General features: G+C 44.6%; 1 protein-coding gene across 3 annotated transcripts in view; it reads left to right on the plus strand.

Moving 5' to 3' along the window:
- The window catches only part of LOC111865039 (four and a half LIM domains protein 3), a 423,310-nt gene that overhangs the window by 98,098 nt on the left and 297,949 nt on the right, over window positions 1–27,263 (plus strand). Inside the window, exon 1 of one of the 3 annotated variants that reach the window (XM_023852746.2) lies at window positions 18,101–18,282. The exons of the other annotated variants lie outside the window; for them this stretch is intronic. The gene's annotated coding sequence lies outside the window, so the exon portion shown is untranslated. Of the gene's footprint in view, window positions 1–18,100; window positions 18,283–27,263 lie in introns of those variants that run through there. 3 annotated transcript variants of the gene reach the window in all.

The raw sequence follows: 27,263 nt of genomic DNA on the forward strand, positions 1-27,263 counted from the left end.
TAAAATAATAATAATAATAATAATTTCAGGCAAGCACCGAGGGAAATGGAGAAAGAAAAATGTGAACTGTAAGACATTGGGACACAAGGGACGTAAAAACTAGATGACGTGAGAATAGCAAAGTGCTTTAAGTGAAACTTGCTACTTCGTCCGGCACAAAACCTCGCAAATAATGTCCCTGAATTGAAGCCGGACCTTCGCTATGAAAAGCTGGCGTTCCACCACCTGACCAGCGACCTTATCTGAGTAAATGTGCATGATTTGAGTCTTGTGAGGATGGGCTTCAGTGAGTATGTCGTGTGTTGTTGGGTATAGGCTTTGGAGAAGTTACAGCTGGGGCTTCCAACGCTTCTCTTGTAGGTGTGTTATTTGACGGAGGAAGTTGATTGAGTTATTGGTGGAGGCGGGGTCGAATACCGCCACCGCAGCCCTGGGTGTATAACTGGGCCTCTCTGTTTAAAGCAAATACAGATGTGAAAAACGCTCTGTTTTTCCTCAAAAAATGCACAAAGCTGTGACGTGACGTAAAACTTATGTGTCCAGATTTTTAATCTGTTAGAATTCTTTTGAAAAGTCCTTTTCTTTTACCTTACCATGGCCTTATTGCGTAATATAATTTTCCGGTGGGTAAAGGGCGGCCGGCGCGTAAAGCTGACAGCCTCATCGCCATTTGTGAGCCTATTGTCTGGAAGGTGTGGGAACCTCGACTTCTCAGTACCCTGTCGACCTCCTCGGCCTGTTACCTTACAACTGGATGTTAAACAGAAGACATCGTTACTTATTATAAAATGTGCTATTAACATATTTGATATTATCATTCACTGAAATTGCTTCTCTTATTAATATCAGTATGTCTGCGGGCAACGTTTGCCTCTGACCTAGGGAATAACCTTGAGCGACGGCGAGCGTCCAGAGGAGCAAGTCTCTCATGGACCACACAGGTTCTTATGCAGTAACAGCGTAAACGGTGATGAAAGACAATTCGTTTTTTAAAACTGTGATGAGAAACAGAGATTCTTCTTTTGGCTTATTTTGGACTTCACCCATCGTCTGGTATGTAAAAGACAAAAGAAGTACAGTATACACCATTGTCAGAATCCTTTCAAGTCTATCAGAAACAGAGATCTTTAATACACTGAAAACGTTCCGCTGCCTGTTGCTGCTACTACTACCACCACTACTACTGCTACTACTACTGCTGCTGCTGCTGCTAATAATAATAATAATAATAATGTCTAATGTATGAATTACGGGCCAGGTTGATATGCCTGTTGACGCTGTACAGAACTGTTTAATTCGCATAGTGTGGGGGTGGAGTCCAACTGGGTCAACTCGGCACGGCGGCCACTGATTGGCCTATTGTACCTGCCCCGGGTGATTATGATGATAGAGAATTTTTGGTGGAATGAAGATCGGCAAGGGAAACCGAAGTACTCGGAGAAAAAATACCCCAGCGCCACTTTGTCCACCGCAAATCCGAATTGACCAGACCCGGGTTTGAACCCAGGCCGCCTCGGTGGGAAGCCAGCGAATTAACGCTTGAGCTATGGCGTGGCCTTGTACAGAACTGTACTCAGGAGACACTCGGTTCGACACTCAGTCTGGCTACTGGATATTTTGCGTTTCCTCAAGTGGAATCTCTGAGTAGTACCTTCAGACAGGCCACGACTGCCTCATTCTACGTTCATAATTAGTTTCCCGACTCGGTCGAAGTTTCTGCTCATAGTAGACCTACTAAAGGGGACTAAATTTACCTTTGAGGACCTTTGAGACTGATTTAAGGAAAGTCTTTTAACACATGAAGAGATGTATGTGTCTACATGTTCGGAACGGCTGACGTAAGCATTTAAATGGATTCATTAGTACAAAACCGCGGTTGTTACACCGGAGCGAAACAAGCGAGCACAGAAACAAGTTATCTTCGCAACACAGGCCAGACGCTGTACGCGTGCCCTCTGGGATCTTGTCCCACGGAGATCTCAGCGGTAAACACTGTTCCGCCTGTCGATTTGTGTTGCGCAAATGACAGTAGTGCTTCAGAGTGCAGGTCGGTCTTCCGACTCAGCGGCTAGACCTGGTAAGGTTCAGTTGATTTCCATATTTAGAAACAGTAAGACGCCTTCAGCTGGCGCCAATTATCCGACAGTAATGGTTCCTAGCCTTTTTTGGCTGGTGGCATAGGTATTGTTCGTGCGTAAGGTCGAGGGACCTTTAACTTAAACATCATTAATCTCTGTAGAGACAATTCCCATTTTAGAATTGTGATTTGTTTTCGTCTATATTATGTTTGGTTACCATCTTAGAGGTGAAAGCGACAGAACTGTATATATTAACAGAATGAGGGCGTGTTAAAGTGAACTGGCAGAAATTTTGTGATGGTAATTACGAACCATTCGATAACAAACATGGTATTCGAACGCTCGAATAAAAAGAATATATAGGGTACAGTAAGGGCCGCGCCATAGCTCAAGCGGTTAGTCGATGGCTTCCACCGAGGCGGCCCGGATTCGATCCCGGGTCTGGTCAAGTAGGATTTGTGGTGAACAAAATGGCGCGGGGACAGGTTTTCTCCCGAGTACTTCGGTTTTCCGTGCCAATCTTCATTCCACCAATTGCTCCACAATCACACTCACCTATCGTCTGGCCTATTGTACCAGCCCCTGATGATAGGAGATCCCCTGCACAACCATTGGATATAAAGGTAGTAGTTAATACATTTTATTAATTTTGTCACTAACATTTTATTGCTCTAGAGAGATAGGATAGGATGATATGGATTGGATAGATCTGGCTCAGGATAGGAACCAGTGGAGGGCTCTTGTGAACGCGTAATGAACCTTCGGGTTCCATAAAATTCTGGGAAGTTCTCGAGTGGCTGCGCGGTCGGCCGCTTCTCTGGAAGAGCTCAGCTATATGAGTGAGTGAGTGAGTGAGTGGGTGAGTGGGGGAACAGTGTTATTATGGAGCAGAGATAGCGTAGCCGGTATAGCGACTGGCTACGGGCTGGCGACCGAGGGGTCAGAGTTCGAGTCCCGGTTGGGTCAATAATTTTCTCTTCTCCACGTCTTCCAAACCGACTCTGGGGTTCACTCAACCTCCTATACAATGGGTACCAAATTCTCTTTCCCGAGGGTTAAAGCGGCCGGGGCGTGAAGCTGACCAGTCACCTCCAGCTAGTGCCAAGGTCAAGAAAATGTGGATCAATACATCCACTCCTCCATACGCCTTCATGGCGTAGTGCTTAATTAGTTAAGCACAGGGACAACTTTACCTTACTTGTTTTATTAATTTTATTCATCTTATTAACTTCATATCCAGCTGTTGTACACACGAATCTCCATACATTAATGACTCATTAAGTAATACAATTAATTTACATAATTGAACTTGATATTCAACATTTTCTTGATATGAGCTTGTAAATTTTTATCGTATTTGTACGTGCAACAAAATGTGACAAATTTGTGTACAAATGGAGAGCTGTTTCTGTTGCCGCACGTTGTTAACAAGACTCAAGAAGAAACACTGTGCTTACCGAAGCAGCGGCAGGTGGGTATGTTAAAAATCCCGGTTGCAGAATTCATTTGTTACTTGGACACTACCCAGGTCCCCCATGGAGACCAGTCCAGTTTTGGCACGTGGCACTTGAGTGAAGTTTCGAGGCTACCATGTGCAAGAAAAGTGCACGTAATTTGGTTAGTTTTTAGGGCCCACAGTGAAGGTTTGAGGAAACTCTTGTTAATTGTTCCTGTCATGATGTACAAAGAAATGTTGCCTTCAGTCATTTGAAAAATTGAGAATTGTGTACAGTAATGGTTATCAATCGGTTATTCGCAGATCGCTGCCGGTCCGCAGATTCTAAGTAGTGGAATATTGTATGCGACTATTTTACTTCAGGTGAAAGATCTACTGTTTTGCAATTAAGAACTTAAACGAGTTTTTTTTTATTTCCTTTTAGTAACGAAGTATTTTGTGTTGAACATTAGACGTACGTTCTTATTCTTGTCTCCCTTTTGAGCATGTTTCATGTCTAGGAAGAGGAGTCGGTATTTTGAGGCAGGGTGTTGCATGGCTCAGATATGAGGAAGTCATAAAATATTTCAAAGTCGCGGGTTCAGCTCCCGATGAGGTAACTGGATTATTTTCAATTGACCTGAACCTTCCAGCCGCACTATGGCCATGGGGTCGACTCAGCCTCTAACAGAAATGAGTACCAGGAATTAATTAAATAATTTTCCTGGGGAGTAAAGCGCGGCCGGCTCGTAAGGCTGACAACCTTACCGCCATCTTTGAGCCGATTGTCTAGATAATGTGGGACCCTCAACGTCTCACAACCCTATGGCCCTTCACGGCATGGTACAGGGATAGCTTTACTTTTACAGCTCTAAACGTTAGCCTGTATAGCGACTGGCTACTGGCTGGACGACTGAAGGGGCGGAGTTCGAGTCCCGATACGGCGAAGAAGTTTTTCTTCTCCATGTCATGACCCGGTCTGAGGCCCACCCGGCTTCCTATCCTGTAGGTTCCGGGGGGCTCTTACCCACTCACCTCCATCTAGTGCCTAGATCACGGAAACGTGGATGCTATACATCCACTCCCCCATACGTCTTCATAGTGTAGTGCTTAATTAGTTAAGTACAGGGACTTTAATTTTTGCAGCTGTGAAAGGCGGAAATGTGTCATAAATTACGAGTATAAATAATTTTATGTGGTCATCGTGCATGACTTTTAATTTTCAAATGTTTAGTAGGGCCACTGTGACGCCTTTCCCGGATTGTGTGGGTGGTTGTTTCTTTGTAACGCATGTTACAATCGTGAAGAACTCCCATGGACAGGGTATTTCTGTGAAAACTAACGAGTCACTCAGGTAGTCAGGAAATGCACCGCCTTATATGCGACACGAAAGTGTATTTTATTTCCACGGTATTCTAGCCGTTGGTCCAGTCCTATCCACATCCTGCCACACAATATTTTTTTTTAATATCCTGCATTTCAATATTATCCACTCATCTACTGTATGTTCTCCAAGTGGTTTCTTCCCGTCATGTTTAAGGTCTGTACACTTATTGTCTGTGCCATGCGTTGTACATGGTTCTCTCTTCCCATCTTTGTTGTTTTGATCCCTCTAATAATACGTTATTTAGTAAAGTTAAAGTAGTCCCTGTGATTAGCTAATTAAGCACTGCGCCATGAAGGCGTATGGGGAACTGGATGCATAGATCCGGCCCCGCCCGCTTTACTCCCCTGGGAACGAATCCCCGGTACCCATTGGGTAGGAGGTTGGTTGGATCCCAGAGCAGGTCTGGACGACGTGGAGAACATTCTTGACACTTCCGGGGCTCGAACTGCAATCCCTCGGTCGTCCAGCTCGCAGCCAGTCGCTATAGCGACTACTCTACCCCGGCTTCTAAATTATTTAGTGAAAAGTGAAAATCATGAAGCCCCTCACTGCACAGATTTTTTTTTTCTGTGGCGCTACAGCCCCAATTTGGGCCTAGGCCTACCTCCATGAAACTCTCCGTTTCACTTCGGTTTACTATATCTTAGACATACGGTAGGACTCCTTGGGCGAGTGATCAGCTTGTCGCAAGGCCTCTACCTGTAGACAGACACAGAAAAACGCACACAAACATCCATGCCCTGAGTGGGATTCGAACCCACGATCCCGGCTTCCGAGCGAGCGAAGACAGTGCATGCCTTAGACCGCTCGGCTACCGTGACTGGCGCACAGATTTTTTAGTCCTCTTAATTTTTGTTTCCTAGTTCCAAATCTCAGCATTTTGCAGTCAGTACCGAGAACGGCCGTCAGAATGGTTGGTGGCAGTAATAAGCTACCTTTTGCTTCGTTCCAAAGCCCTTCATTTTAACGAAGCTGCATACGATGCCTTCTGACGTCATAACTATTGTTCCCAACAAGGTTAAACGTACGAATGAATTTCGGAACCTGCATTGCAGTAATTTTTATTATGGCCGCTCCATATTTCAATCGGTTAATCGCTGGCTTCCCACAGAGGCGGCCCGGGGTCGATCCCGGGGCTGGTCAAGTGGGATTTGTGGTGAACAAAGTGGCGCTGGAGCTAGTTTTCTCCTAGTACTTCGGTTTCCCCTACCAATCTTCATTCCACCAAATTCTCCATCAACATAATCACCCTGGGTAGGTACAATTGGCCGCCGTGCTGAGTGGACCCAGTTGGACTCCACCCCCCACTAAGCGAATTAATTTCCATTGTATCACGTGTGTCATTCCCGTGGGCTCTGCTAGTGATATGGAGTGTCTGTCTGTTTCTGAAGAGTCATTTTCATATCTGGCAGTAATCCTTTCATTAGGAGCCTTCCATTAGGCTGAGAGACCAATTTTCATATTCATACGAAGGAACAGATAAAATTATAGTTTCATGTAGAAAGGTATAGCTATCCCTATAACAAGCCGTTGCAGCTTCCACATTTTCTAGACAATCGGCTTACAGATTGCGGTGAGGTCAACCTTACACGCCGGCCGCCCTTTATCCACCAGGAAGATTCCTAGTAATCATTTCTCTTAGAGACTGAGTCGACTCCAGGGCTATGGTGCGGCTTGAAGGATTAGGTCAATTGAAAAATCCGGTGATCTCATCGGGAATTGAGCCCGCGACATTCCAACTTGTAGCAGAGTGCGTCAATCGACTACGCTGTCGCGTGCCCCCACAGTTTCGTGTATTCTTCCGTTTTTAATAGAAGTCAGGAAGATAAAATGTGAAAACCTAAATTAATTCTACCCTTAACTTCTTCATGAAGTGTGGGGGGGGGGGTGGAGACAGCGCTAATTGCTTGTCAGTATAATGAGAATAACCATCAACATTTACTGCCACGTATAAACGGTTGGTCGTTATAACGGACCTGAGTAGACCAATGTAAGTACCACATAGGCCGCGCCCTAGCTCAAGCGGTTAGTCGCTGGCTCCCCACCGCGGCGGTCCGGGTTACGATCCCGGCTCTGGTCAAGTGAGATTTGTGGTGAACAAAGGGGCGCTGGGGCAGGTTTTCTCCAAGTACTTCGGTTTACTCTGCCAGTCTTCATTCCACCAATTGCTCCACAATCATCTGGGGCTGGTACAATAGGCCAGAAGTGGCCGCAGTGCAAGGGACTTAGTCCCACCCAAGTAGCAATAAAGAAAGTACCACATAGGCCTATCCATATTAGCTGAAGTAGGCATAATTTAGTCGCGTAACCATAATTCGGGGCTGTTTGTTGTTTCTACGTGGCAAAGTTTCGTTACTTTTGCAGACCAAGTTGGAACGGGTCCTGGGTCTAGATTTCAACCATACGTAATTTCCTTGATTTTTAGTTCGAGGCAGAAAAGTTCATAAGTTTCTTGATCCTGCCAGAATAAAATATTGTCGTTTAGGACTTAAGCCATACCTGCACTAGTTACATCCATGATTGATGCACATTTCTGATGCAGTTTCTGTTGTCTCGGATACGCTGATGGATCTGGTCTTTTACATGTTATGACAGGCTTAATATGAGCGTCTCAGCAAAATCTTTCCACTCATTCGTTATAATCTTTCTTGCTTTTTCAGTTATTGTCATATTGAACTGACATTCTTCTGAATGTTTGACTTGTTTCCATATGAAAAGTCCGACTACATATTGTTGTAGGTGTTCTGGTGCGTCCTCTCAATGTGCCAACCACGTGATTCGTATCACAGTATTATCACAACTTTCTTCTTTTATTGCTCGTGGGCGGGACTAAGTCCCTTGTACTGCGGCCACTTCTGGCGTGTTGTACCAGCCCCAGATGATAGGTGAGGGTGATTGTGGAGCAATTGGTGGAATGAAGATTGGCAGGGGAAACCGAAGTACTCGGAGAAAACCTGCCCCAGCGCCACTTTGTCCACCACAAATCCCCACTTGACCAGACCCGGGATCGAACCCGGACCGCCGCGGTGGGAAGTTAGCGACTAACCGCTTGAGCTATGGCGCGGCCTGTTATCGCAACTTAGATAATAATAAAAATCCAGTTTGAGCGAACAAGGGAAGATTTATATTATTTATATCCCCCATATTTGATTATTTATGTTAATACAGGTATTTTTGGGGTAAACTGAGATTTACTTTGCTTTTCTATTTTCTCTGTGTTAAACGGAATATGGTGCCTGGAAGGCTCATTTCTGTTTGCTCATCTTTAATTTCTGTCTTTCGAGACGGCCATAGTTTATGACCCGACATAAGAAAATCTATGGATAATTCGTTGCACTGATAGAATTTGTGAATACTGATTTTTTAAAATTTACGTATGTGCTACTTTTCTGTCAAGTACTGAAATTTTATTTTGTAATAACTTTTTTCCCTCGCTAACCGCGGTGTTAGGTTCATGAAGAACACGGCATTTGGCAAGAAGTTGAGGACTGGGGTGACATTAACCGCCCCTAACCCTGTGCGTTTCTTAAACACAAAAAATACCGAATTTTGCTGTGACATGTCGCTAGAAAGCCGGAATAGCGGAAACAGATTAGACGGTAATTGCTGTGCTACGACTCGGTAAACAGGTTCCTGCGGCAACGAATAAACAAGCAACAGTCAAGGTGTTCTTGAGCTGTAACAATGGAAACTGTGTTTTCTGTTGGGCTCCGCTCCTAGGTTATATAACGAGGATCCCATGCCGGCTGAAATAATATTTGAGGGAGTCTCTGGAGATGGCAGTCAAATGATTGGAACGAGATGGCTACAAAGGAAATAGGTTGTGCTGCAGTTTCAGTGATATTGGTATAATTGTCTGTTGAAATCCGTTGCCAGGATGTGACTAGTGAAGACAGAACCCTAGTGCGTGTGTAACGGTGAACTGTAAAGTGTGTAGATCAGCGATAGCGCTCTATCACTTGTACCTATGAGTTTTATTATTATTATTTATTATTGAATGTTGAATGTGTAAGTGCAATAAATCCAAGCATCCAATCCAAAACAAGTCGATAGCCACGCACCCCTAAAACACGTGGCAATACGTTTAAAAGTAAAGTGGGCATAAAATAAAAGTGTCTCAGAACGATGCGCCTCCGTGTTAATTTGGAAGCCAGAAATATAACCCTTGATGCACCGTGCATATTTTTGATAATGAAGACCAGATACCGTTGTTGTCAAAACTTGATACAAATGTAAGGTCGCAGTTGCCAGGGGATCAGTACAGACTGTACGTTGTGGTGTGGCTTGGTCATTACTCGACTTAAGGGCTGTTTCGCCTTGTTAGTCTAACACGTGGCCGGACGAAAGATTTTTGGACACTTATTCCTCCCTGCACCGGCCCCTAAAATCTCTTCACCGAATAATGTTCCTATAGCATGTTGGTGTGGATGTTGTTGATGAAAGGAAAGTTGCATCGGAAATTAGAGTTCCCCTTCCCAATTTATTTTATATGTGTGAAAGGAGAAGTTCCCCATTTCTTTTGTGTCAAAGGAACAGTTCCCCATTCCCAGTTCTTTTGTCTGTGTGAAAGGAGTTCCCCATTTCTTTTGTCTGTGTGAGAGGAGCAGTTCCCCATTTCTTTTGTCTGTGTGAAAGGAGTTCCCCATTTCTTTTGTCTGTGTGAGAGGAGCAGTGCCTCATTTCTTTTGTCTGTGTCAAAGGAGTTCCAAATTTCTTTTGTCTGTGTGAGAGGAGCAGTTTCCCATTTCTTTTATCTGTGAGAGGAGCAGTTCCCCATTTCTTTTGTCTGTGTGAGAGGAGCAGTTCCCCATTTCTTTTGTCTGTGTGAGAGGAGCAGTTCCCCATTTCTTTTGTCTGTGTGAAAGGAGCAGTTCCCCATTTCTTTTGTCTGCGTGAAAGGACCAGAAATGCAGAGATTGATACTTATTTTCTCTGTGTCTTTCCATAATGTTATTAGCGAAATCTGTGATTTCCGCGTAATTCAATTTCAGTCATATCATTTGTCAACAGAATGCGTGCCTTTCAAATTACCGTCTCAAAAGTTTGATACTTTGCAGTCAGTAGGAGCACCGTTCATTGTAGCATCCTGAACATGTCAGACAACGGATCTGTTTTTAAAATTATGCAGCTCTTGATAAGACCGCGGTCTTCTGACTTATTGATACCGTATAGTCTGGTATAGTCTTATATTTCAGAAGATACCCTAATATAGAGGCAGAAGGTCCCTCCGAAACGTTGGTAACCTTCTTCCAGACAACAGCGTCACTTCCGAGAAAACAGCAGTTTTAATTTTCGCCGCAGTGAGAACTTCGTCTCCTAACGTTTGTTAACCTAAGTTAGCATACAAGAATGAACAGTGTTTTCTACGTGGTCCGTGCCGAAGGGTTATCTTGAAGACAGTTGAGGCGGTCAGTGCAGTTGAGTTTTACACGGCATGCTGTGAAGATAGCACCTGATCGCGTGTAGCTGAAGAATCTCCACTGTTAGAAGCCGTTGCCAGGGAACCTCTGGTGTAGACACAGCAGGCTGGAAAAAGGCTTAAAGTGTGCTATGGTGATTTGTGAATTGTGGAGATTAGCGGTGGCACTTTAATTGTAGTTCCAAGCCGTGTGTATAAGTGGTCAATAAATCCATTCATCAATCCAAACCCCGTCCATAGTCACGCCCCTACACGTTACAGTGCATTTAAATAGTGCTCCTTAGGGCCATGCTATAGTTCAAGCTGTTAGTCGCCGGTTTTCCGGCAGCGACCCGGGTTTGATTCCAGTTCAGGTCGTGTGGTGGACAGAGTGGCAGTGGGGTAGGTTTTCTCCGTGTACTAAGGTTTCTGCTGCCAGTTCTCATTCCACCAACTGATCCACGCTCATCTCATTATCAGGGGCTGGTACAGTAGGCCAAGTGGACACGGACCTGCCACCACGACAGTTAATTAAGTAGTGCGCTTAGCTGGCAAATTCGTGCGTCCGCCTTGCTGTTATTGATGATTATGGAGAGCACGAGCTTCCGGTGATCTCCAGTGGCATAATGTACGTTCCATATTTAATGAAAATTGATCCATTGGTTCAGAGCTTGGCAACGACACGCATGTGCAGCGTGGTAATTCCATTTCATTTTCATTCTGCACTGGGTTTACAGCCCTTTGATGGACCTGCTTTTTCAGTTTCTAAATATAACACAAATGAGTACCAGGAATTAATTAAATAATTTTCCTGGGGAATAAAGCGCGGCCGGCGCGTAAGGCTGGCGACCTTACCGCCATCTTTGAGTCGATTGTCTACACAATGTCACAATGTGGGCGTCTCACAACCTTATGGGCCTTCACGGCCTAGTTTGGGGAAGCTTATATGCGGTCGGTAGGACTCATTGGACGAGTGTTCGGCAACAGGTGGGATTCTAACCCACTGTCCCAGCTTTCGAGCGACTGAAGACATTTCATCCATTAGACTGCGCGGCCACTGTGACCAACGTGATAATCCCATATCTGCACGTCTTCTCCCCTTAAATATGCAAAAAATCGGCTGACTGATGATTCATATTAGAGGGGACACACATGTGGACTGGGGGCAGGCTGTTATATATATGGAAACCGGCTTGAAGCGCGATAGTGTGTTGCATTGAGTGCGACCCGGAACATGGCCGTGCGCCATATTAGGATGTTCGGTGCGCCGGGTTTTGGGGCCCACCTAGAGAGATGATGTCAGAGGGCAGGAACTTGTGGAGACTGACGTCAGTAGTACTGCTGTCACACACATCACACAGCATTCACCCGCCGCCTCGGGGGAAGAATCTTCCAGACAATGCATAGCTACCCTTTTTTTTCAGAGAATTCTTCCAAATATTTTCTTTGGGGCTTCAGATTATTAAATTATTTTCTTTAGTAATCTGTTAAGACGTATACATAGGTCTAAATGCGCCTAAGTATAAGAAAGCGGACACTTCGAAAATTAAACTGAAGCCACGACAGGATAATATTAAAATGAATGATATAATTGTGTGGTTGTGAAGAACTAAACCGGATCAAGAAGAGATACGGTGGCCTGTTATTTTTAGCTTACGGGATGAAATAATACCACTGCTATAATAATAATAATAATAATAATAATAATACTGCTAAATCCAAGAGACCAAGATCTATAAAACCAAATAATGCGAATTAACGACCAAGCCAAAACTCTACTGCCATGGAGTTAGAGAACTTAATTGAATTATTATTAAACCTGAGAATTTTGCAGCCTGGTGAAATATAATTTATTTTATTTTAGATATATTGTTATGACTAAGCCGGGATATCGCAGTCGATGACTGGCTAAAGGTTAGACGACCGAGGGGTGGAAGTTCGAGTTCCGGTAGGGTCAAGAATTTTCACTTCTCGATCTGGTCCAGACCGGCTCTGGGGTCCACCAGCCTCCTATTCAGTGGGTACCGTGGGTAAAACATCCGTTTGTGAAGCTGACTATTCACCTCCAACTAGTGCCGAGGTCAAGAAAACCTGGATCTATACATCCACTCTTCCATACGCCTTCATAGCTTAATTCTTAATTAATTAAGCACAGGGACAACTTTACCTTTATATCGTTGTAACTTGTTAAATTATTGTATTATGAACATATCTGCAAACTGTGTATGGGACATGTTGCAAGGGCCTCGTTAGGCCGTGCTGTCAGTGACATTGTCCTTAAACTGTTCATGGTACAGTGAAAATTCAGACCATGAATGCTAAGTTTAGAGAACAGTGTAGGCATACATGGTAACTACTAGTGGTGAGCGCTTTCAGTGCTCGCTCCAGAGCTGCTTATACTTAATCTAAGTACGTAAACAGTCCATCCTGCAGTGGCTGCTAGCAGACTTCTCGGAGCCCGCATGTTACAATTACGGTCACAGCGATACAATCTGGAACTTGTTCTCCTGATTCCCAATCTGAGCCGTTTGCCGCGTCACGTGTCTTTTGATGGTTCAGCGCGCTCTCATGTTGAGAGGGTTCTCTTTTCAAAAAAAGGAAAACGTATCTTTATTTACTATACATTAATAGCTACCGCGGCCGGTCACGGTAACCGAGCGATCCAAGGCATGTACAGTCTTCACTCGCTCGGAAGCCATGATCGTGGGTTCGAATCCAACACAAGGCTTGGATGTTTGGTATGTGGATGTGTTTATTTTGTATTTGTGTTGTCGTTTGTTTAGGTAGAGACCTTGTGACGAGCTGATCACTCGTCCAAGAGTCCTACGATTTGTAAAATGATCAAATTAAGAAAGAGCGTCGACACCGTAGGGTATAAGAGGAACGGATAATAGCTACCGGCCATCTTTTTGTGGCCACAGTATTCTGCGCAAGCGTAAGCTTAAACTACTGCCAGACGAGTGTAGCGGAACTTTGCGTTGAGCGGTGACAGATTGTGGTGCTGTAACTGTACACAATTTTCACTCTCTCTCCTCAGCGGTGTTTCAGAAACATTATTGTGTTCAACCAGTTCATATCAGCAGGAATGGTGATAACATTGTTACGGGAAGCTTTGTAGATTGACAGCTGACACATGGCAGGATTCATTGCCCTTACGTACTCTACAATGAAATCTAATTGACTGACGCGAGAACAGGCGAACGGGAAGGCCACGAAATCGGCATCTTTTCCAGTCATCCACTTACAGAGAGCTGGCTGAGTGTGTAGTACTAACGAACAAAATTACTGTGCAAATATTATGTTTCTGGACTGCATTCATCGTCCAGTTTTTGTCTAAAACACCGTCCTGTGCATGGACTGGTAGTTGTGGGAATGATTGTAAAGTGTGTAAGACGAGCGAAGGAAATAAACTCGCTATATCAAACCACGGCGTGAACTTATTCGTAGCGTGACAGACACACAAACACGCTACATTGGTGTCAGAAGTAACTTCGAACTTTAACACGCGTCCTTCACAGAAGAAATAATGGACTCACAACAGATAATGGAACTCCTGCTGGCCATGCGAGAAGATAGAAAAACCGACAAAGAAGAAATGCTGGCCTTAATGCAGGCAAACCAGGCGAAGGAGGACGCCCGACACGCACAAATGAGGGCCGACCAAGAAAAGGCGTCGGCCGATAGAAAAGCCTACAAGGAAGAAATGGAGGCAAACCGGGCCAAGGCGGAAACCAGACACCAAGAGATGATGGCGGACCTGAAAGCATGGCGAGAGGAAATGGTCGCCATGCGAGCCAAGAAATTGAAAACCTGGGGGAAAGAAAAGAGAACTAGCCACGAGAAAATTGAACCCCAATCGGAAGCGATGCAGTCCGTACTGGAGCACCGAGAAGTCCCCGTAGAAGACGCCCCAAGAATACCGGTCGGAGAACCGAAGAAACGGCGTAGGGACAAGAAACTGGCCGCGGAGCGCCGCCGCCAGAAACCGAAGGATTCGGCAGGGGAAAATCGTGGGCTCCAAAAGGAATTGGCCATCACACACAAGAGTACATCCCGTCGCGCGACAGTGGCACGACGTTGGAGAAACGACTCCAAGAAGGAAACTCCCAAGGGAACCTTCGGATGCCAGCGTAAAGAATTGGCCGTCGCCCGAGAGACAAGACGCCGAGAGAAAGCGGCACGGAGAACGCCAGTAAACAAGAGGATGTCCCTCCGTGCAAAAGTAACACGACGTAGGGGACACACCATGGGGATCGGTCCAAATTGGAACAACGTTGCAAGGGGAGCCCCGGAATGGCGAAGACTTCAGGTGGGATCAATAAGGGGAACAGGAATAGAGCCCTATAGAAAAATCCCCGGACAGGAGACCGCTAAGGGAATTACCAAACTTCCTGTCCCGCCACGAAACATAAAAAATTGGACCTTGTGGAGGGGCCGACCCCCTCCAAAACGAAAAAAGGGAAAGGACCCTTATGGGAGGAACCGGTAACTTGGAAGTACCGGCCTCCCCAACAAGAATGAAAGGAAAGAGCGAATGTGAAACAAGGCGACAGACAAATTCTGGACCACGGGAGTGCTCGGGGGCGAGCACCACCGAAGAGAGGGGCGGATGCGGTTAAACGAACACCACACGAAGACGCCAACAGAACGCAAGGCCGAATGCAGACGTTGCCAGCAAAACACCGCGGGATCGAAACCGAGGGAGGACCTTTAGGCTGTTCGGGGACGAACAACCTTTAGAAGGGAGCAATGTAACGTGTCTGGAATCCAGAAGTCACTTCTATGGAAACGCTAGAACAGACCGTTGCATAAGAAGTAACAATAGCGATACTGTAATTCCAACAGTGAGCTGTTGTATCGAGAACATCGAATCTCCACGGTAACGACAAACAAAGCAACGTCTCCATGGTTATAACAGAAGGTTCATTTGCCTAGCAGCGGCGAGGGTATAAATAGGCCAGCTTCGATGAGAAGCAGTGAGTCTCGGGATAGCATTCGACGAAGTCAGTCTCGGAACAGGCCTCGAAGAAGAAGCTTCGGAATATCCGTCTGGGTCCAGCATCGCCGGAATATTGTGAGCAGTGATTGTAACACTGCAAGTGAAAATGCCTGTAAAGTGTGTGTAAGTGAGCGAAGGAAATAAACTCGCTATATCAAACCACGGCGTGAACTTATTCGTAGCGTGACAGACACACAAACACGCTACAATATTTTAATGTTTTGTCTTAGCTCTCGCAGATGGTTTGTGCTGTGCTTGGCTTGTATACCCTATCTGATATTGGTACAGTTGTGTCCGGAAATAGGGGCTAGCTCTATCGATTGGGCCCAGCTAAGTAGGTTTTTACCTGAAGACAGAATCTAGTCTCCTGAACTCTGTGTTTTTAAGTAAAAATAGGACAATGTCTTAGACAGGACAGGTCGATGGATAATGTCCAGAAACATAATATTTTTATTAATATAACATTACAAACTTTTAGATAAAATGACTGTGCCATAGTTCAGGCCGTTATTTTGTGACTTCCACTGATGCGAGAACAGGTGAACGGTGACATCACGAAATCGGCCGTCTTCCATTCATCCACTCACATAGAGCTGGCTGAGTGATACTGACTCACAAAGTTACTGTGCCATGGTTCAGAAGATAAGTCGCCGGATTTGATCCCCGGTCAAGTCATATAGTATTTTTGGTGGACAAAGAGGTACTGGGGTACCCCCTCCAAATCCTCATTCCACTAAGTGGCTCGCATACATTGATCATAGGCGTATGTAGTCATCTTCATAAGAAATGTATAGATGCACCGTCTTGCTGGAAGGTGGCGTTAGCGCGACCCTAAAGCTATGAAATAGCGTAATTTTCTGTAGTTCCCAAGTGCCATTTTCTGATTTTTTTCTTCGGGGGGGTAATAGGATGTCAGATTCGACAGACCTGGAATGTTTCTTCGTCAGAAAGCATGACTTGGGGAGGCTAGTCATATTATAAGGGAGAGTCACATCGCACGCGGTAAAAATATTTAAATTTTGACGTCAGTCTTTTATAGAAATTCTATGGAACCTGTGGACTGTACTACATATCTGTTTCTGTTGGTTAACCGACTGGATTCAGAGCAGGAAAATTCTCACGTTTTCGATATACTAACGAGGAATTGGTCTTACGAAATTGGCACTGTCTTTCAGTGAAGTTTGCGTCATGAAACTGATACTAAAAATACAATTTTGGTTTCTTATGTTACTGAATGACTGAAGCCGGGATGGCGCAGTCGGTATGGCGACTGGCTACGGGCTGGACGGCCGAGCGGCCGGAGTTCGAGCCCCGGTGGGGGCAAGAATTTTTACTTCATATCGTCCAGACCGGCTCTGGGGCCCACCAACCCTCCTATCCAGTGGGTACTGGGGCCTCTTTCGGCTGGGGTAAAGCGGCCGGGGCGTGAAGCTGACCACTGATCTCGAACTAATGCAGAAGTCAAGAAAACATGGGTCCATACATCCACTCCCCCATACGGCTTCATGGTGTAGTACTTAATTAGTTAAGTACAGGGACAACTTTACCGTTTTTCTATTTTACGTTACTGAGCGACACCTCAGTTGTATGGGCTATATAGCCTCGACTGAGAAACGTATGTGAGTGATGAATTTGAGGGATGTGGTAGGATTTTGCAGTGGCCTTTGCGAACTGACTTCTCTGGCGTGCTCTTGAAGGAACTACCGGACGTGAAAAGGCTCATTTTTGTGTGGATATGGAAGTTGGTCTCAGCCAGAAGGTAGAACATAAGGATATTAGAAAACAGTTTGCTGAAGGGAATGGAGGATGGAGAAGAAAATGAGGAGCTTCATAGTTTTATTATGCATCAAATATCATTTCGTATAGGCCCATCAAATTTGGAGAAAAAGCTTGCTGCTTGGGACTTGCTGCTCGCATGCGAGAGATGAGAAATGCATACAAAATTTTAGTCATAAAACGCGGAACGAGAACTGTGCCCTAGGCGTAAGTGGGAAATTATATTAAAATCGTTCTTAAAGACGTAGGAATGTAAGGATGTGGATTCAACTGGTTTAGGACAGGGATCAATGGCAGTCTCTTGTAAACACGGTGATGAAACATCGGGTTCCAAAACGGCCGTGATTGTGCGAGAAGCTAGGCGACTGTAAGATCCTGAAGTCATGGATTTATTTATCAGATAAGCCTGCTAGTAATAGGATGCAGCGAAAGACATTCATTGCCTGTGGACATACGAGCTGTGTCTGCTTCGTAGAATATTTCGGGTATGGCAGCGTGCACACAACATCGAATCACTACTCCCGTCGCGTCTTCTCCGCTGACTGACTTCGAGAGGAGCTTGCTAGCCTGTGAGGTGCAGGAGATGGCAGGAGGCCGTGCCAGAATGGGAAGAGGCTACACGAGAAGTTGATTGTGCAGCTTCGTGGAGTGACTCATAGTTTTGTGTGAGCGTGTTCTACAAGCCAGGTACCAAGATATCTGTGAAATTAAGACGCCAGTAGAATTCCTGCTGTTAACTCATATAAGTGTGCTATTGAAATGAAGTGGTCCTGTGAGTGAAAGTATACCTTAGCTTGTGCATCGTGCCATTTTAATAATAAATTTTCAGTGATTATAATGAAGAAAACTTGTAGGGCACTTACGTTCAACGAGTTTGAAGTCGTGAAGTCTGTGTACCTTTAAGTATCGACTGATTTTAATGAAGTTAACCTCATAAAGCATAATTTATGCTGTTTATAATGTTTAATTATAAAATAATTTAAATATAAAGTGTAAAAAAAACAAGCAATCTTTGTTTTTACGACTTTCCTTTTTGTGAAATACGTTTAAACTACTTTCTGAAGGTCGTCCTAAAACACGTGAATATTTATATGTAACTTTGACGTCTGTTATCGTTGTTAAGTTCTGCCAGCTGTAGTTGTCTGAGTCTAGTAGGTCTGAGTGTAAGGTGTTCTGATTTGTCCACAGACTGCAATGATGTAATAAGAGGTAGGTATTAAATGATGTTTATAAATGTTGTGATGTAATTTAAAGGAGAGAACACTTCAACATGTTAGTAACATATTAATATGTTTTAAAAATTAGTGCACTGTACTATTTTGCTGAAAATTCGCTTAGTGGGGGGTGGAGTCCAACTGGGTCCACGGCGGCCACTGATTGGCTTATTGTAGCCTGCCCCGGGTGATTATGATGATGGAGAATTTGGTGGAATGAATATTGGCAGGGGAAACCGAAGTACTCGGAGAAAATCTACTCCAGCGCCACTTTCTCCACCACAGATCCCACTTGAACAGACTCGGGATCGAACCCGGGTCGCCGCGGTGGGAAGCCAGCGACTAACCGCTTGAGCTATGGCGCGGTCTTTTTTTTGCTGACCATACTTTCAGACCGGTGCGTTTCAAGTAAGTTACATTCCTTGAAAGTTTCTGATATTGACCGCCTTTTGAGCTCTGTTGGCTGTTCATTTTTCTGTCTCAGGCAACAGCCTACAGATATAGAAAAAGTGAACGCACCTAATTTTTATTGTATATCCATGGTCATGCCACAGATCCGTATTGCTTTGAAATCTCGTTCTGTCAATTCAAATATTTAGGGAAATGAAGACAGTTGGCGGACTATAACACAGAGGGGAATCACAGCGTGCCCGAATAAACAGTGCAGAATATATTGCTCAGCTTCGACAAGTCCACCGCGTTTGTGAAGATAATAAATCCTCGGTGCTGAACAATTGCTATGTTTTGGGACTGTTTCCCTGTGCATGGTTGTTTGAGACTCCATATTCATTCTTCTGTGAAATTTGATCAGACTTGTAAGTTTTGAGGTTTTCACAGCGATGACTATGAAGAAAGTCGTCTTCTGGGATCTGGCGCCGTGTATTCTTTGTTTCAGCCGACGTTTCGGAGTAGCTACAGCTACTGCTCTCTTTATTCGCAACGCAATTCACCTGCCCTGAAGATGGAGGCGATACGTTCCTCCGAAACGTCGGCTGAAACAAAGAATACACGGCACCAGATCCCAGAAGGCGACTTCTTGATCAGACTTGTTAATAGTAATTTTTTTTTAATAAAACCACGGTTCCCTTTTCTGTTACTGCTCATAATTTTAAATTATGATACAAAGCATATGTCTGTTATACAGACACATAGATATATACCAGACATTTGAAAACATCTGTTAGACCACTCAGTTGATACGGACGTGCACAGATTCTTGGCCAGAGGTGATAAAGTTCACTTCACGGTGTACATAGTGCCTGCAAAACGTTCAGTCCGGTGGGTTGTTACGTAACCATTTTGAAGCGCAAGACCGTATATGAGCCACCTGCTTTAACATTAGAGAAGCTCTGAATCTCTCTCAAGATTGTATTCATGAATACATCTGTTTCTCATTTTTTTTATATTTTTATTTACATAAAATTAGCAATCAGAATTACAGTTTCTCAGAATAAGGAACAGTTATTTCCCTTAAGAGAATTAACTGATTGATGCAGTGTTTTTTTTTCTTTGTGTGAGATGTGAACTAAATTTTTAAGTATTGGACGAATTTCGGCCGTCAGAAGTGTAATTATACTGATTCTCGTTAAGTTTTAATTTGTCGCAGACCGTGCTTAGGGCAAAGAAGGTGTTATAATTCCGCAAATACATACAAGTAAAGCAGGTATACTTGGGGACACGCGGTAGCGTAGTTGGTTGAGGCACTATGCTACAAGCCGGAAGGTCGCGGGTTCGATTCACAATGATGTCATTGGGTTTTCCAATCGGCTTAATCCTTCCAGTCGCACTATGGCCCTGGGGTCATCTCAGCTTCTGACAGAAATGAATACCATAAATTTTCCTGGGGGTATAGGGCGGCCGGAGCGTAAGGCTGACATCCTTATCGCCATCTGTGAGGCGATTGTCAAGAGAAAATGTGGGAGCCTCGACGTCTCACAGCCCTATGGACATATACGGCATGTTGCAGGAATAGCTTTCTTTTTACTAGTACACATATGCACGGTGTGCACGGTATCTGAAACTGAGTGTGAGAAAGTGGAGTGCAGCCAAGTCCAGGCTCTGTTTGATGCGTGTCTGGAAGATCTTGTGAATACCAATCAGAATTCAATTTACTTCTAATAATAAAAAAAAAGTAAAGCTATCCCTGTACCAGGCCGTGAAGGCCCATAGGGTTGTGAGACGTTGAGGGTCCCACATTATCTAGACAATCAGTTCAAAGATGGCGATAAGGTTGTCAGCCATACGCGCCGTCCGCACCTTACTCCCCAGGAAAATTATTTAATTAATTCCTGGTATTCATTTCTATTAGAGGCTGAGTCGACCCCAGGGCCTAGTGCGGCTGGAAGGATTAGGTAAATTAAAAAAGAAAATCCAGTGACCTCATCGGGACTTGAACCCGCGACCTTCCGGCTTGTAGCATAGTGCTTCAACCAACTACGCTACCGCGTGCCCCCCAATTAACTTCTAATATTCCAAATTAATTACTATTAAATTCTTTTAAGGCCAGGGCCGCTGATTTGCAATGTAAATATGCTATTAGTAACAGATCGAGCAGCTGATGAATCAGCAGTGATGCAATCGTGTCTGACAGGAGTGTTGCTCATGCCAAGAAGTGTAAGATTGGCTGACATTTTCATTACTCTAATGTCCTGTACCAAAGGTTGGTTGACTACAGTCGTTGGCTTATGACTCGGTGGCCAAAGAACCCATCGAATGCATCCGTAGAAAAGTTTGCAGTATTTACCCTTGCGTCATTGCATGTTACTGTGTACCACACACAACGAACAGGACGCTCGGATGGCCGCACCATAGCTCAAGCGGATAGTCACTGGCTTCCCACCCCGCCGGCCCGCGTTGGAGTTGATTTATTGTGGGGTAGGTTTCCTCCGGGTATATCGGTTTCCTCTGCTAATCTTTATTCCACCAATTGCCCCACAATCACCATCTATCACCTGGGGCTGGTATAATAGGCCAGAAGTGTCCGCATTATCAAGTGGACTCAGTCTCACTCCACTAATAATAATAATAATAATAATAATAATAATAATAATAAAAACAGGACGTTCGTACGTTTTTAATAAATCATAACAGAAAGAGCCCAACATTACGCAGTAACAGAAGATGCGAGTGCAGTAGTTTTTCTGTACTATGTACGAGGAAGGGATAACGCACCGTATCGTCCCTGTAAAAACTTTTAAGAAATGCTGTTTCTAACCTACTTCCCCTGTATTAAGAAAATTAAAGCGTATGAGGTCGGCTTGCTGTTTGCGTCTCTTCGTGCTGTCAATAGGGGTGCCAGGCGAGACGGCCGTTGCTACGCAGCGGTTAGTTAAACGCGTTCCCACCCAACAAATATGCACGGAACAATAGAACTGTTGCACGCGGAGTTCTCTGTGCCGTTCATGCCGTATTAAATATTCAATATGTAATGAAAGAAAAGTGGATGTTTAATTTTCCCCCAAACTTCTTGTTTATAGAAGTTTTAACATAAACTGTTAGTCTGTAGAACCCTGCGGATCGGTGAACAGAGCACAGGGATGCAGGTTATGCCGCCTGTGTACCTTCCTTTATGAAGACAGTAAGTGTGTGGTCGAGTTCTTGTTACCATTTGCTTCTCATGCGTCCCAGATGCCGACTCTGTTCTGAGTTACAGCCGTGTATATGATTACAGAAGATAGCTACTAGGAAACCACAAGAACTCAATAGTGACTTTCTGTAGCCTATTTTGAGACAGAGACGGTTTGTGTGCTGATGGAGTCGGTGTTTCTGTTAACTGTCCTAATTTTATTGTTCCACGAGTTATGCTTCTGCACTGAATATCGCTGTTGCTTTGTGTTACGGATGCTCAGAACATATCACCGACATCTGTGACGAGGCCGAAGTCTTTCTTGGCTTTTAAGAGTTCGTTTAATAAACACCGTCACAGGCAACGACGTAACGTGTACTTCTTGACGTCAGCGAGGGCGCAAAGATCTCCCCTGATGACGTGCACATTTTCCCAAGCTCTTTATTAGCTAATTCTGGAGGGTTCTGGTTATACTCGTATATGGTGCACTTGGGGTGAAGGCTTCCGGTGGCAGCATGTTACGCTGGGGATGAAGGCTTCTGGTGGCAGCCTGTTACCCTTGGAATTAACGCTTCTGGTGGCAGTATGTTACGCTGGGGGTGAAGGCTTCTGGTGGGAGCATGTTACAATTGGAATTAACGCTTCTGGTGGCAGTATGTTACGCTGGGGATGAGGGCTTTTGGTGGGAGCATGTTACACTTGGAATTAACGCTTCTGGTGGCAGTATGTTGCGCTTGGGGTGGTACCGTGTTACATTTGGAATTAAGGCTTCTGGTGGCAGTATGTTGCATGCACTTGGGTTGGTAACGTGTTACGGTTGGAATTAGGCTTCTGGAGGCAGTATGTTACACTGGGGAAAAAGGCTTGTGGTGGCTGTATGTTACACTTGGAATTAACGCTTCTGGTGGCAGTATGTTGCATGCACTTGGGTTGGTAACGTGTTACGGTTGGAATTAGGCTTCTGGAGGCAGTATGTTACACTGGGGAAAAAGGCTTGTGGTGGCTGTATGTTACACTTGGAATTAACGCTTCTGGTGGCAGTATGTTACGTTGGGGATGAAGGCTTCTGGTGGGAGCATGTTACACTTGGAATTAAGGCTTCTGGTGGCAATATGTTGCGCTTAGGTTTGTAGAGTGTTACACTTGGGATTAAGGCGTCTGATTGCAGTAAGTTACGCTGGGGATGAAGACTTCTGGTGGTACTGTGTTACACTTGGGATTGAGGCTTCTGGTGGCAGCATGTTACGCTTGGGATTACCGAGTTTCTGGACTTTGTCCATTGTCTAATGTTCTAACAGAACACAGCGTTTCGGAAACTGGATCTGTTTCCTTCTTCCTGCTAAAGGGTTATTTGTTGTTTTGCCTACCTCAGTGGCCTTGGTGTTCATTTCTTGAAGACATTTCTATCGTTCCGTGTCTAATTGTAATACACACGTCACACTGACAGCGGTAGAGTAATTTTTTCCCACAATGAGGCCGGGGGTAGATCAGGTGGTACAGCGACGAGCTACGGGCTGGACTGCCAGGGTTCCATTCCCGGCAGAGGCGAAAGATTTCTCTTCTCCATAGCGTCCAGACCGGCTCTGGGGCCCACCCAATCTCCTGTGCAGTGGATGCCATGCGCTATTTACTAGGAAGCAAAGCGGCCGGGGCTTGAAGCTGACTTCTCACCTTCATCTAGTGCCGATGTCAAGAATGATGGAGCTCTACATCCATTTCCCCATACTTGATGCTTAGTTAAGGACAAGGACTTGACGTTTTTTACCTTAATGTTCAAAATAGCGAATAATATTGTAACGTGTTTCGTTACTGAAGACGCCGTAGAGATGGTTAATTGGTTTATTTAACAATCTACAACTAACGGCTATAATTAATGATCACAATATTACGGGTTTCCACACTTTACAAACCCTACAACAAAATCTCTTAACACAATCTTCACTTGTCTTCACGTACTAATAACGCGGGAGCTATACAAGTCTCCCTGAAATACACACTCCAGATATGACTGGTGATCACTGGTTATCGCACACGCGGCTGTTATGTTTCAACTCGGCGACTGTTACTTTATAACTGACTGTGAATAGCCTTCGCTGCTTCTTAAGTAGCCTCGATCGGACAGTTGTTGCCTGGTGCCTTGTTGCTAGCCACGCTGTCCGGAGTTGTTAACGGCTGCCTAGTAACCGCGATATCCCTCGGTGACGTCACCGCGTTGACTTGCGTTGCCTAGGGACCAGGATGCTAGGACTCGGCTAACATCGGCTCGCTTCGGCTTCGCTCGGCGCATCACGGCTGGCGGAAGGTGGGGGNATACTGAAAGAATATACTATGTATGCTTTGAATATTAAAGCGTCAGTCATACAATTACAAATCAAACAACTCAACATTACGTTGTGAATTGGAAAATAAATCAGTCACTAAATACTAATGTATATGATTAGCATAGAAGTATATTAAGTAGGAGCCAGCAAGAGCCCTATAAAACATTTCACATTTAGTAACATTGATTACCGGGCTTCCGGTAACACATGACTCGGTTGAGATTAATCTTTAGGGCATATTGAAACCGCTAGGTTCTATAGCTGCCAATGGGACTAACAGGATTTGTTAAGATCCAGCCCTTGTCTTGGTATTCTCGTCGTAATTAAATGTCTCATTACTTTCATATATCCAGCATCGAACCCTGTCCTTTTCTAAACCGCTATCACTCTTTACATTAGACAAATGCACCAATGAATGCCTTCGCCTACTCGAACACTGGGATTATGGATTCGAATCCCACTCAAGGCATGCATGCTTGTCTGCTTTTATTCTGTTTGTGTTCTTTGTAGGTAGCGATCTTGGGTCGGGCTGATCCCCCGTCCAAGGAATCCTACCGTCTGTCCTAAGATTAAGAAACTGAAGTGAAACGAAACGTTTCACAGATGTCCCATGCCCCAAGTGGGAGTAGCGGGAATAATAGTAGATAGATACATAGATAGATACATAGATAGATAGATAGACGGACAGACATACATATATACATAGGTAGCCATATATATAGACAGGTAGGTGGGTAGGTAAATACACCCAAGAAGATTCTTCTCCCGTAAACTGTTGGTAATCAGCTAAAAATTTTAATTCCGGTTGGCACTGCAATAATTATTGCAGTGCCAACCGGAATTAAAATGATTATAATCATTGTTGCTGACGTGAAGTAGGCTCGTGTGTCCACATCTATTCCCACTGTGAATATGTGGTGTGCTCACACTACAAACGCCAAGAGACCAATATTCGCGGTAGCGTAGTGGTTGAGATGCTACGCTGTAAGCCGGAAGGTCGCGGGTTCAAATCCCGTTGAGGTCATTGGATTTTTTCAGTTGACCTAATCCATCCAGCCGCACTAGGCCCTGGTGTTTACTCAGCCTCTAACAGAAATGAGTACCAGGAATTAATTAGATAATTTTCCTGGGGAGAAAAGCGCGGCCGGTGCGTAAGGCTGACAACCTTACCGCCATATTTGAGCCGATTGTCTAGATAATGTGGGACCCTCAACGTCTCACAACCCTATGGGCCTTCACGGCCTGGTACAGGAATAGCTCTACTTTTACTTATACCAATATTCACATAGTGTGTTATGAAATAATATATGTTTGGTCACACCGAAAATAGACGGCATTCAGTGCCATGTTATTCGAGGCCTGGTATCTTTTTGAAGTTCTTCCAGAGATTGTTGATTCTTCACATGCAATTATTTCTTCAGTGTGCCCCACAAATAAAATTAATAAGGGTTTGAATGGCGTGCTCGCGGAAGCCTGGGATTATGACCTCGCATAAAGTGCAGGTCGCTCTTTCGTGAACTGTCTATAAATATGCAAGAAGAACTGCGGAGTGCGTAATGAGAACACGCGAAGAGCACAAGAAGTAGAGCTTAATTTACGTGGAACACCCATATGAAGATGTCCTCGTAATTCTGTTCCTTCGGAGAGATTTGTAATCGCAGCGTCACTCCGAATTTAGAAGTTATGCGAGAAGGCTGTGTTTACAGGCGAAGTTTATTTTCCTCTGTTTGTAATAGTTGGTATTAAAATAGATCTGCTTTAATCTGGATTGTGTTAGTGACGTAACACATTGGCCGCTGTGTAATAAAGGTGAGGATTAGCTACGGGGTGCATCAACGCGAAGGATGTGCCCAGAACGTCATCTGTTCATGACGCTCTGTTCGCGTCGTCTTTTATTTTATTCATTCCTTTCCATATTTGTCCTTTGTTTCTTAGTTACGTGGTGGCCTCTCTTGTCTCCGATATAATTCCATGTAGTCCGCTGAAACTGAACTGAAGTTTCGGAGGAACATATCTTCTACATCTTCAGGGATGAAAGTTACCCAAGTAAAGAAACCAACATGAAGGAAGCAGCAAGTGCCTATCTGCTTCATGCTGGTGTCTTGCTTGGCTTTCTTTCGACCTTCAAGATGGACGCGGTGTCCTCCGAAACGTCTGGCTGCCTCCATTCTACACGGCCGTTATATCCCGAAAGATCGTATTATTCATAGTCAAGGTAGTGAGAACCTGAAATCCAACACTTTTAATTTTTATCCTCGCCTTTGTGAAATCTGCGCTTGGCTCTCATAATTGGTTTGATGTTTGTTCTGGAAGCAAGTCTCGAGTTGTCTCATCTCCGCCGCGCCTGGCACATGTCGCCCGTCATGCTTTAATAGCCCTCAGTAGAAAAAAAAAAGTGTATGAATTATGAAGCTGCTGATTATGTAATTTTCTCAAAGGCTCTGTTTTTTTTTTAATTCGCTTACTGGGGGGTGGAGTCCAACTGGGTCAACTCGGCACGGCGGCCACTGATTGGCCTATTATACCTGCCCCGGGTGATTATTATGATGGAGAATTTGGTGGAATGAAGATTGGCAGGGGAAACCGAAGTACTCGGAGAAAACCCGCCCCAGCGCCACTTTGTTCACCACAAATCCTACTTGACCAGACCCGGGATCGAACCCGGGCCGCCGCGGTGGGAAGCCAGCGACTAACCGCTTGAGCTATGGCGCGGTCAAATGCTCTGTTAATTTATCTGCTGTAGGCCGAATATGTTTCTAAGAACTTTTATGTTAAACGGTCTCGATCCTTCCTGTCCATCGATGTGTAATCTGGTACCAGAATTGTTTGTCCGCAGGAGAGCTATCGGTTTAGAAGTGACTTGTTGACGAAATGCGAACAAACTTCCAGAATTTGGATATTCCGTGTCGACGTATCTAACAAGCTAGTTACGCAGAAATGTATATTGTAGGATTAACTATAACATATTCATATTTGACGTGGCCTTATTAATAGTTTTAACATGTGTGGGCTGACATTCTGCTTTTCCACTGCTCCAAATTCATGACAAGGCCGTATGTACGCGTATCATGTTAGTAAACGGTGAAGACA

This window comes from Cryptotermes secundus, unplaced genomic scaffold (assembly GCF_002891405.2).
Source record: "Cryptotermes secundus unplaced genomic scaffold, Csec_1.0 scaffold971, whole genome shotgun sequence".
NCBI lineage: Eukaryota > Metazoa > Arthropoda > Insecta > Blattodea > Kalotermitidae > Cryptotermes > Cryptotermes secundus.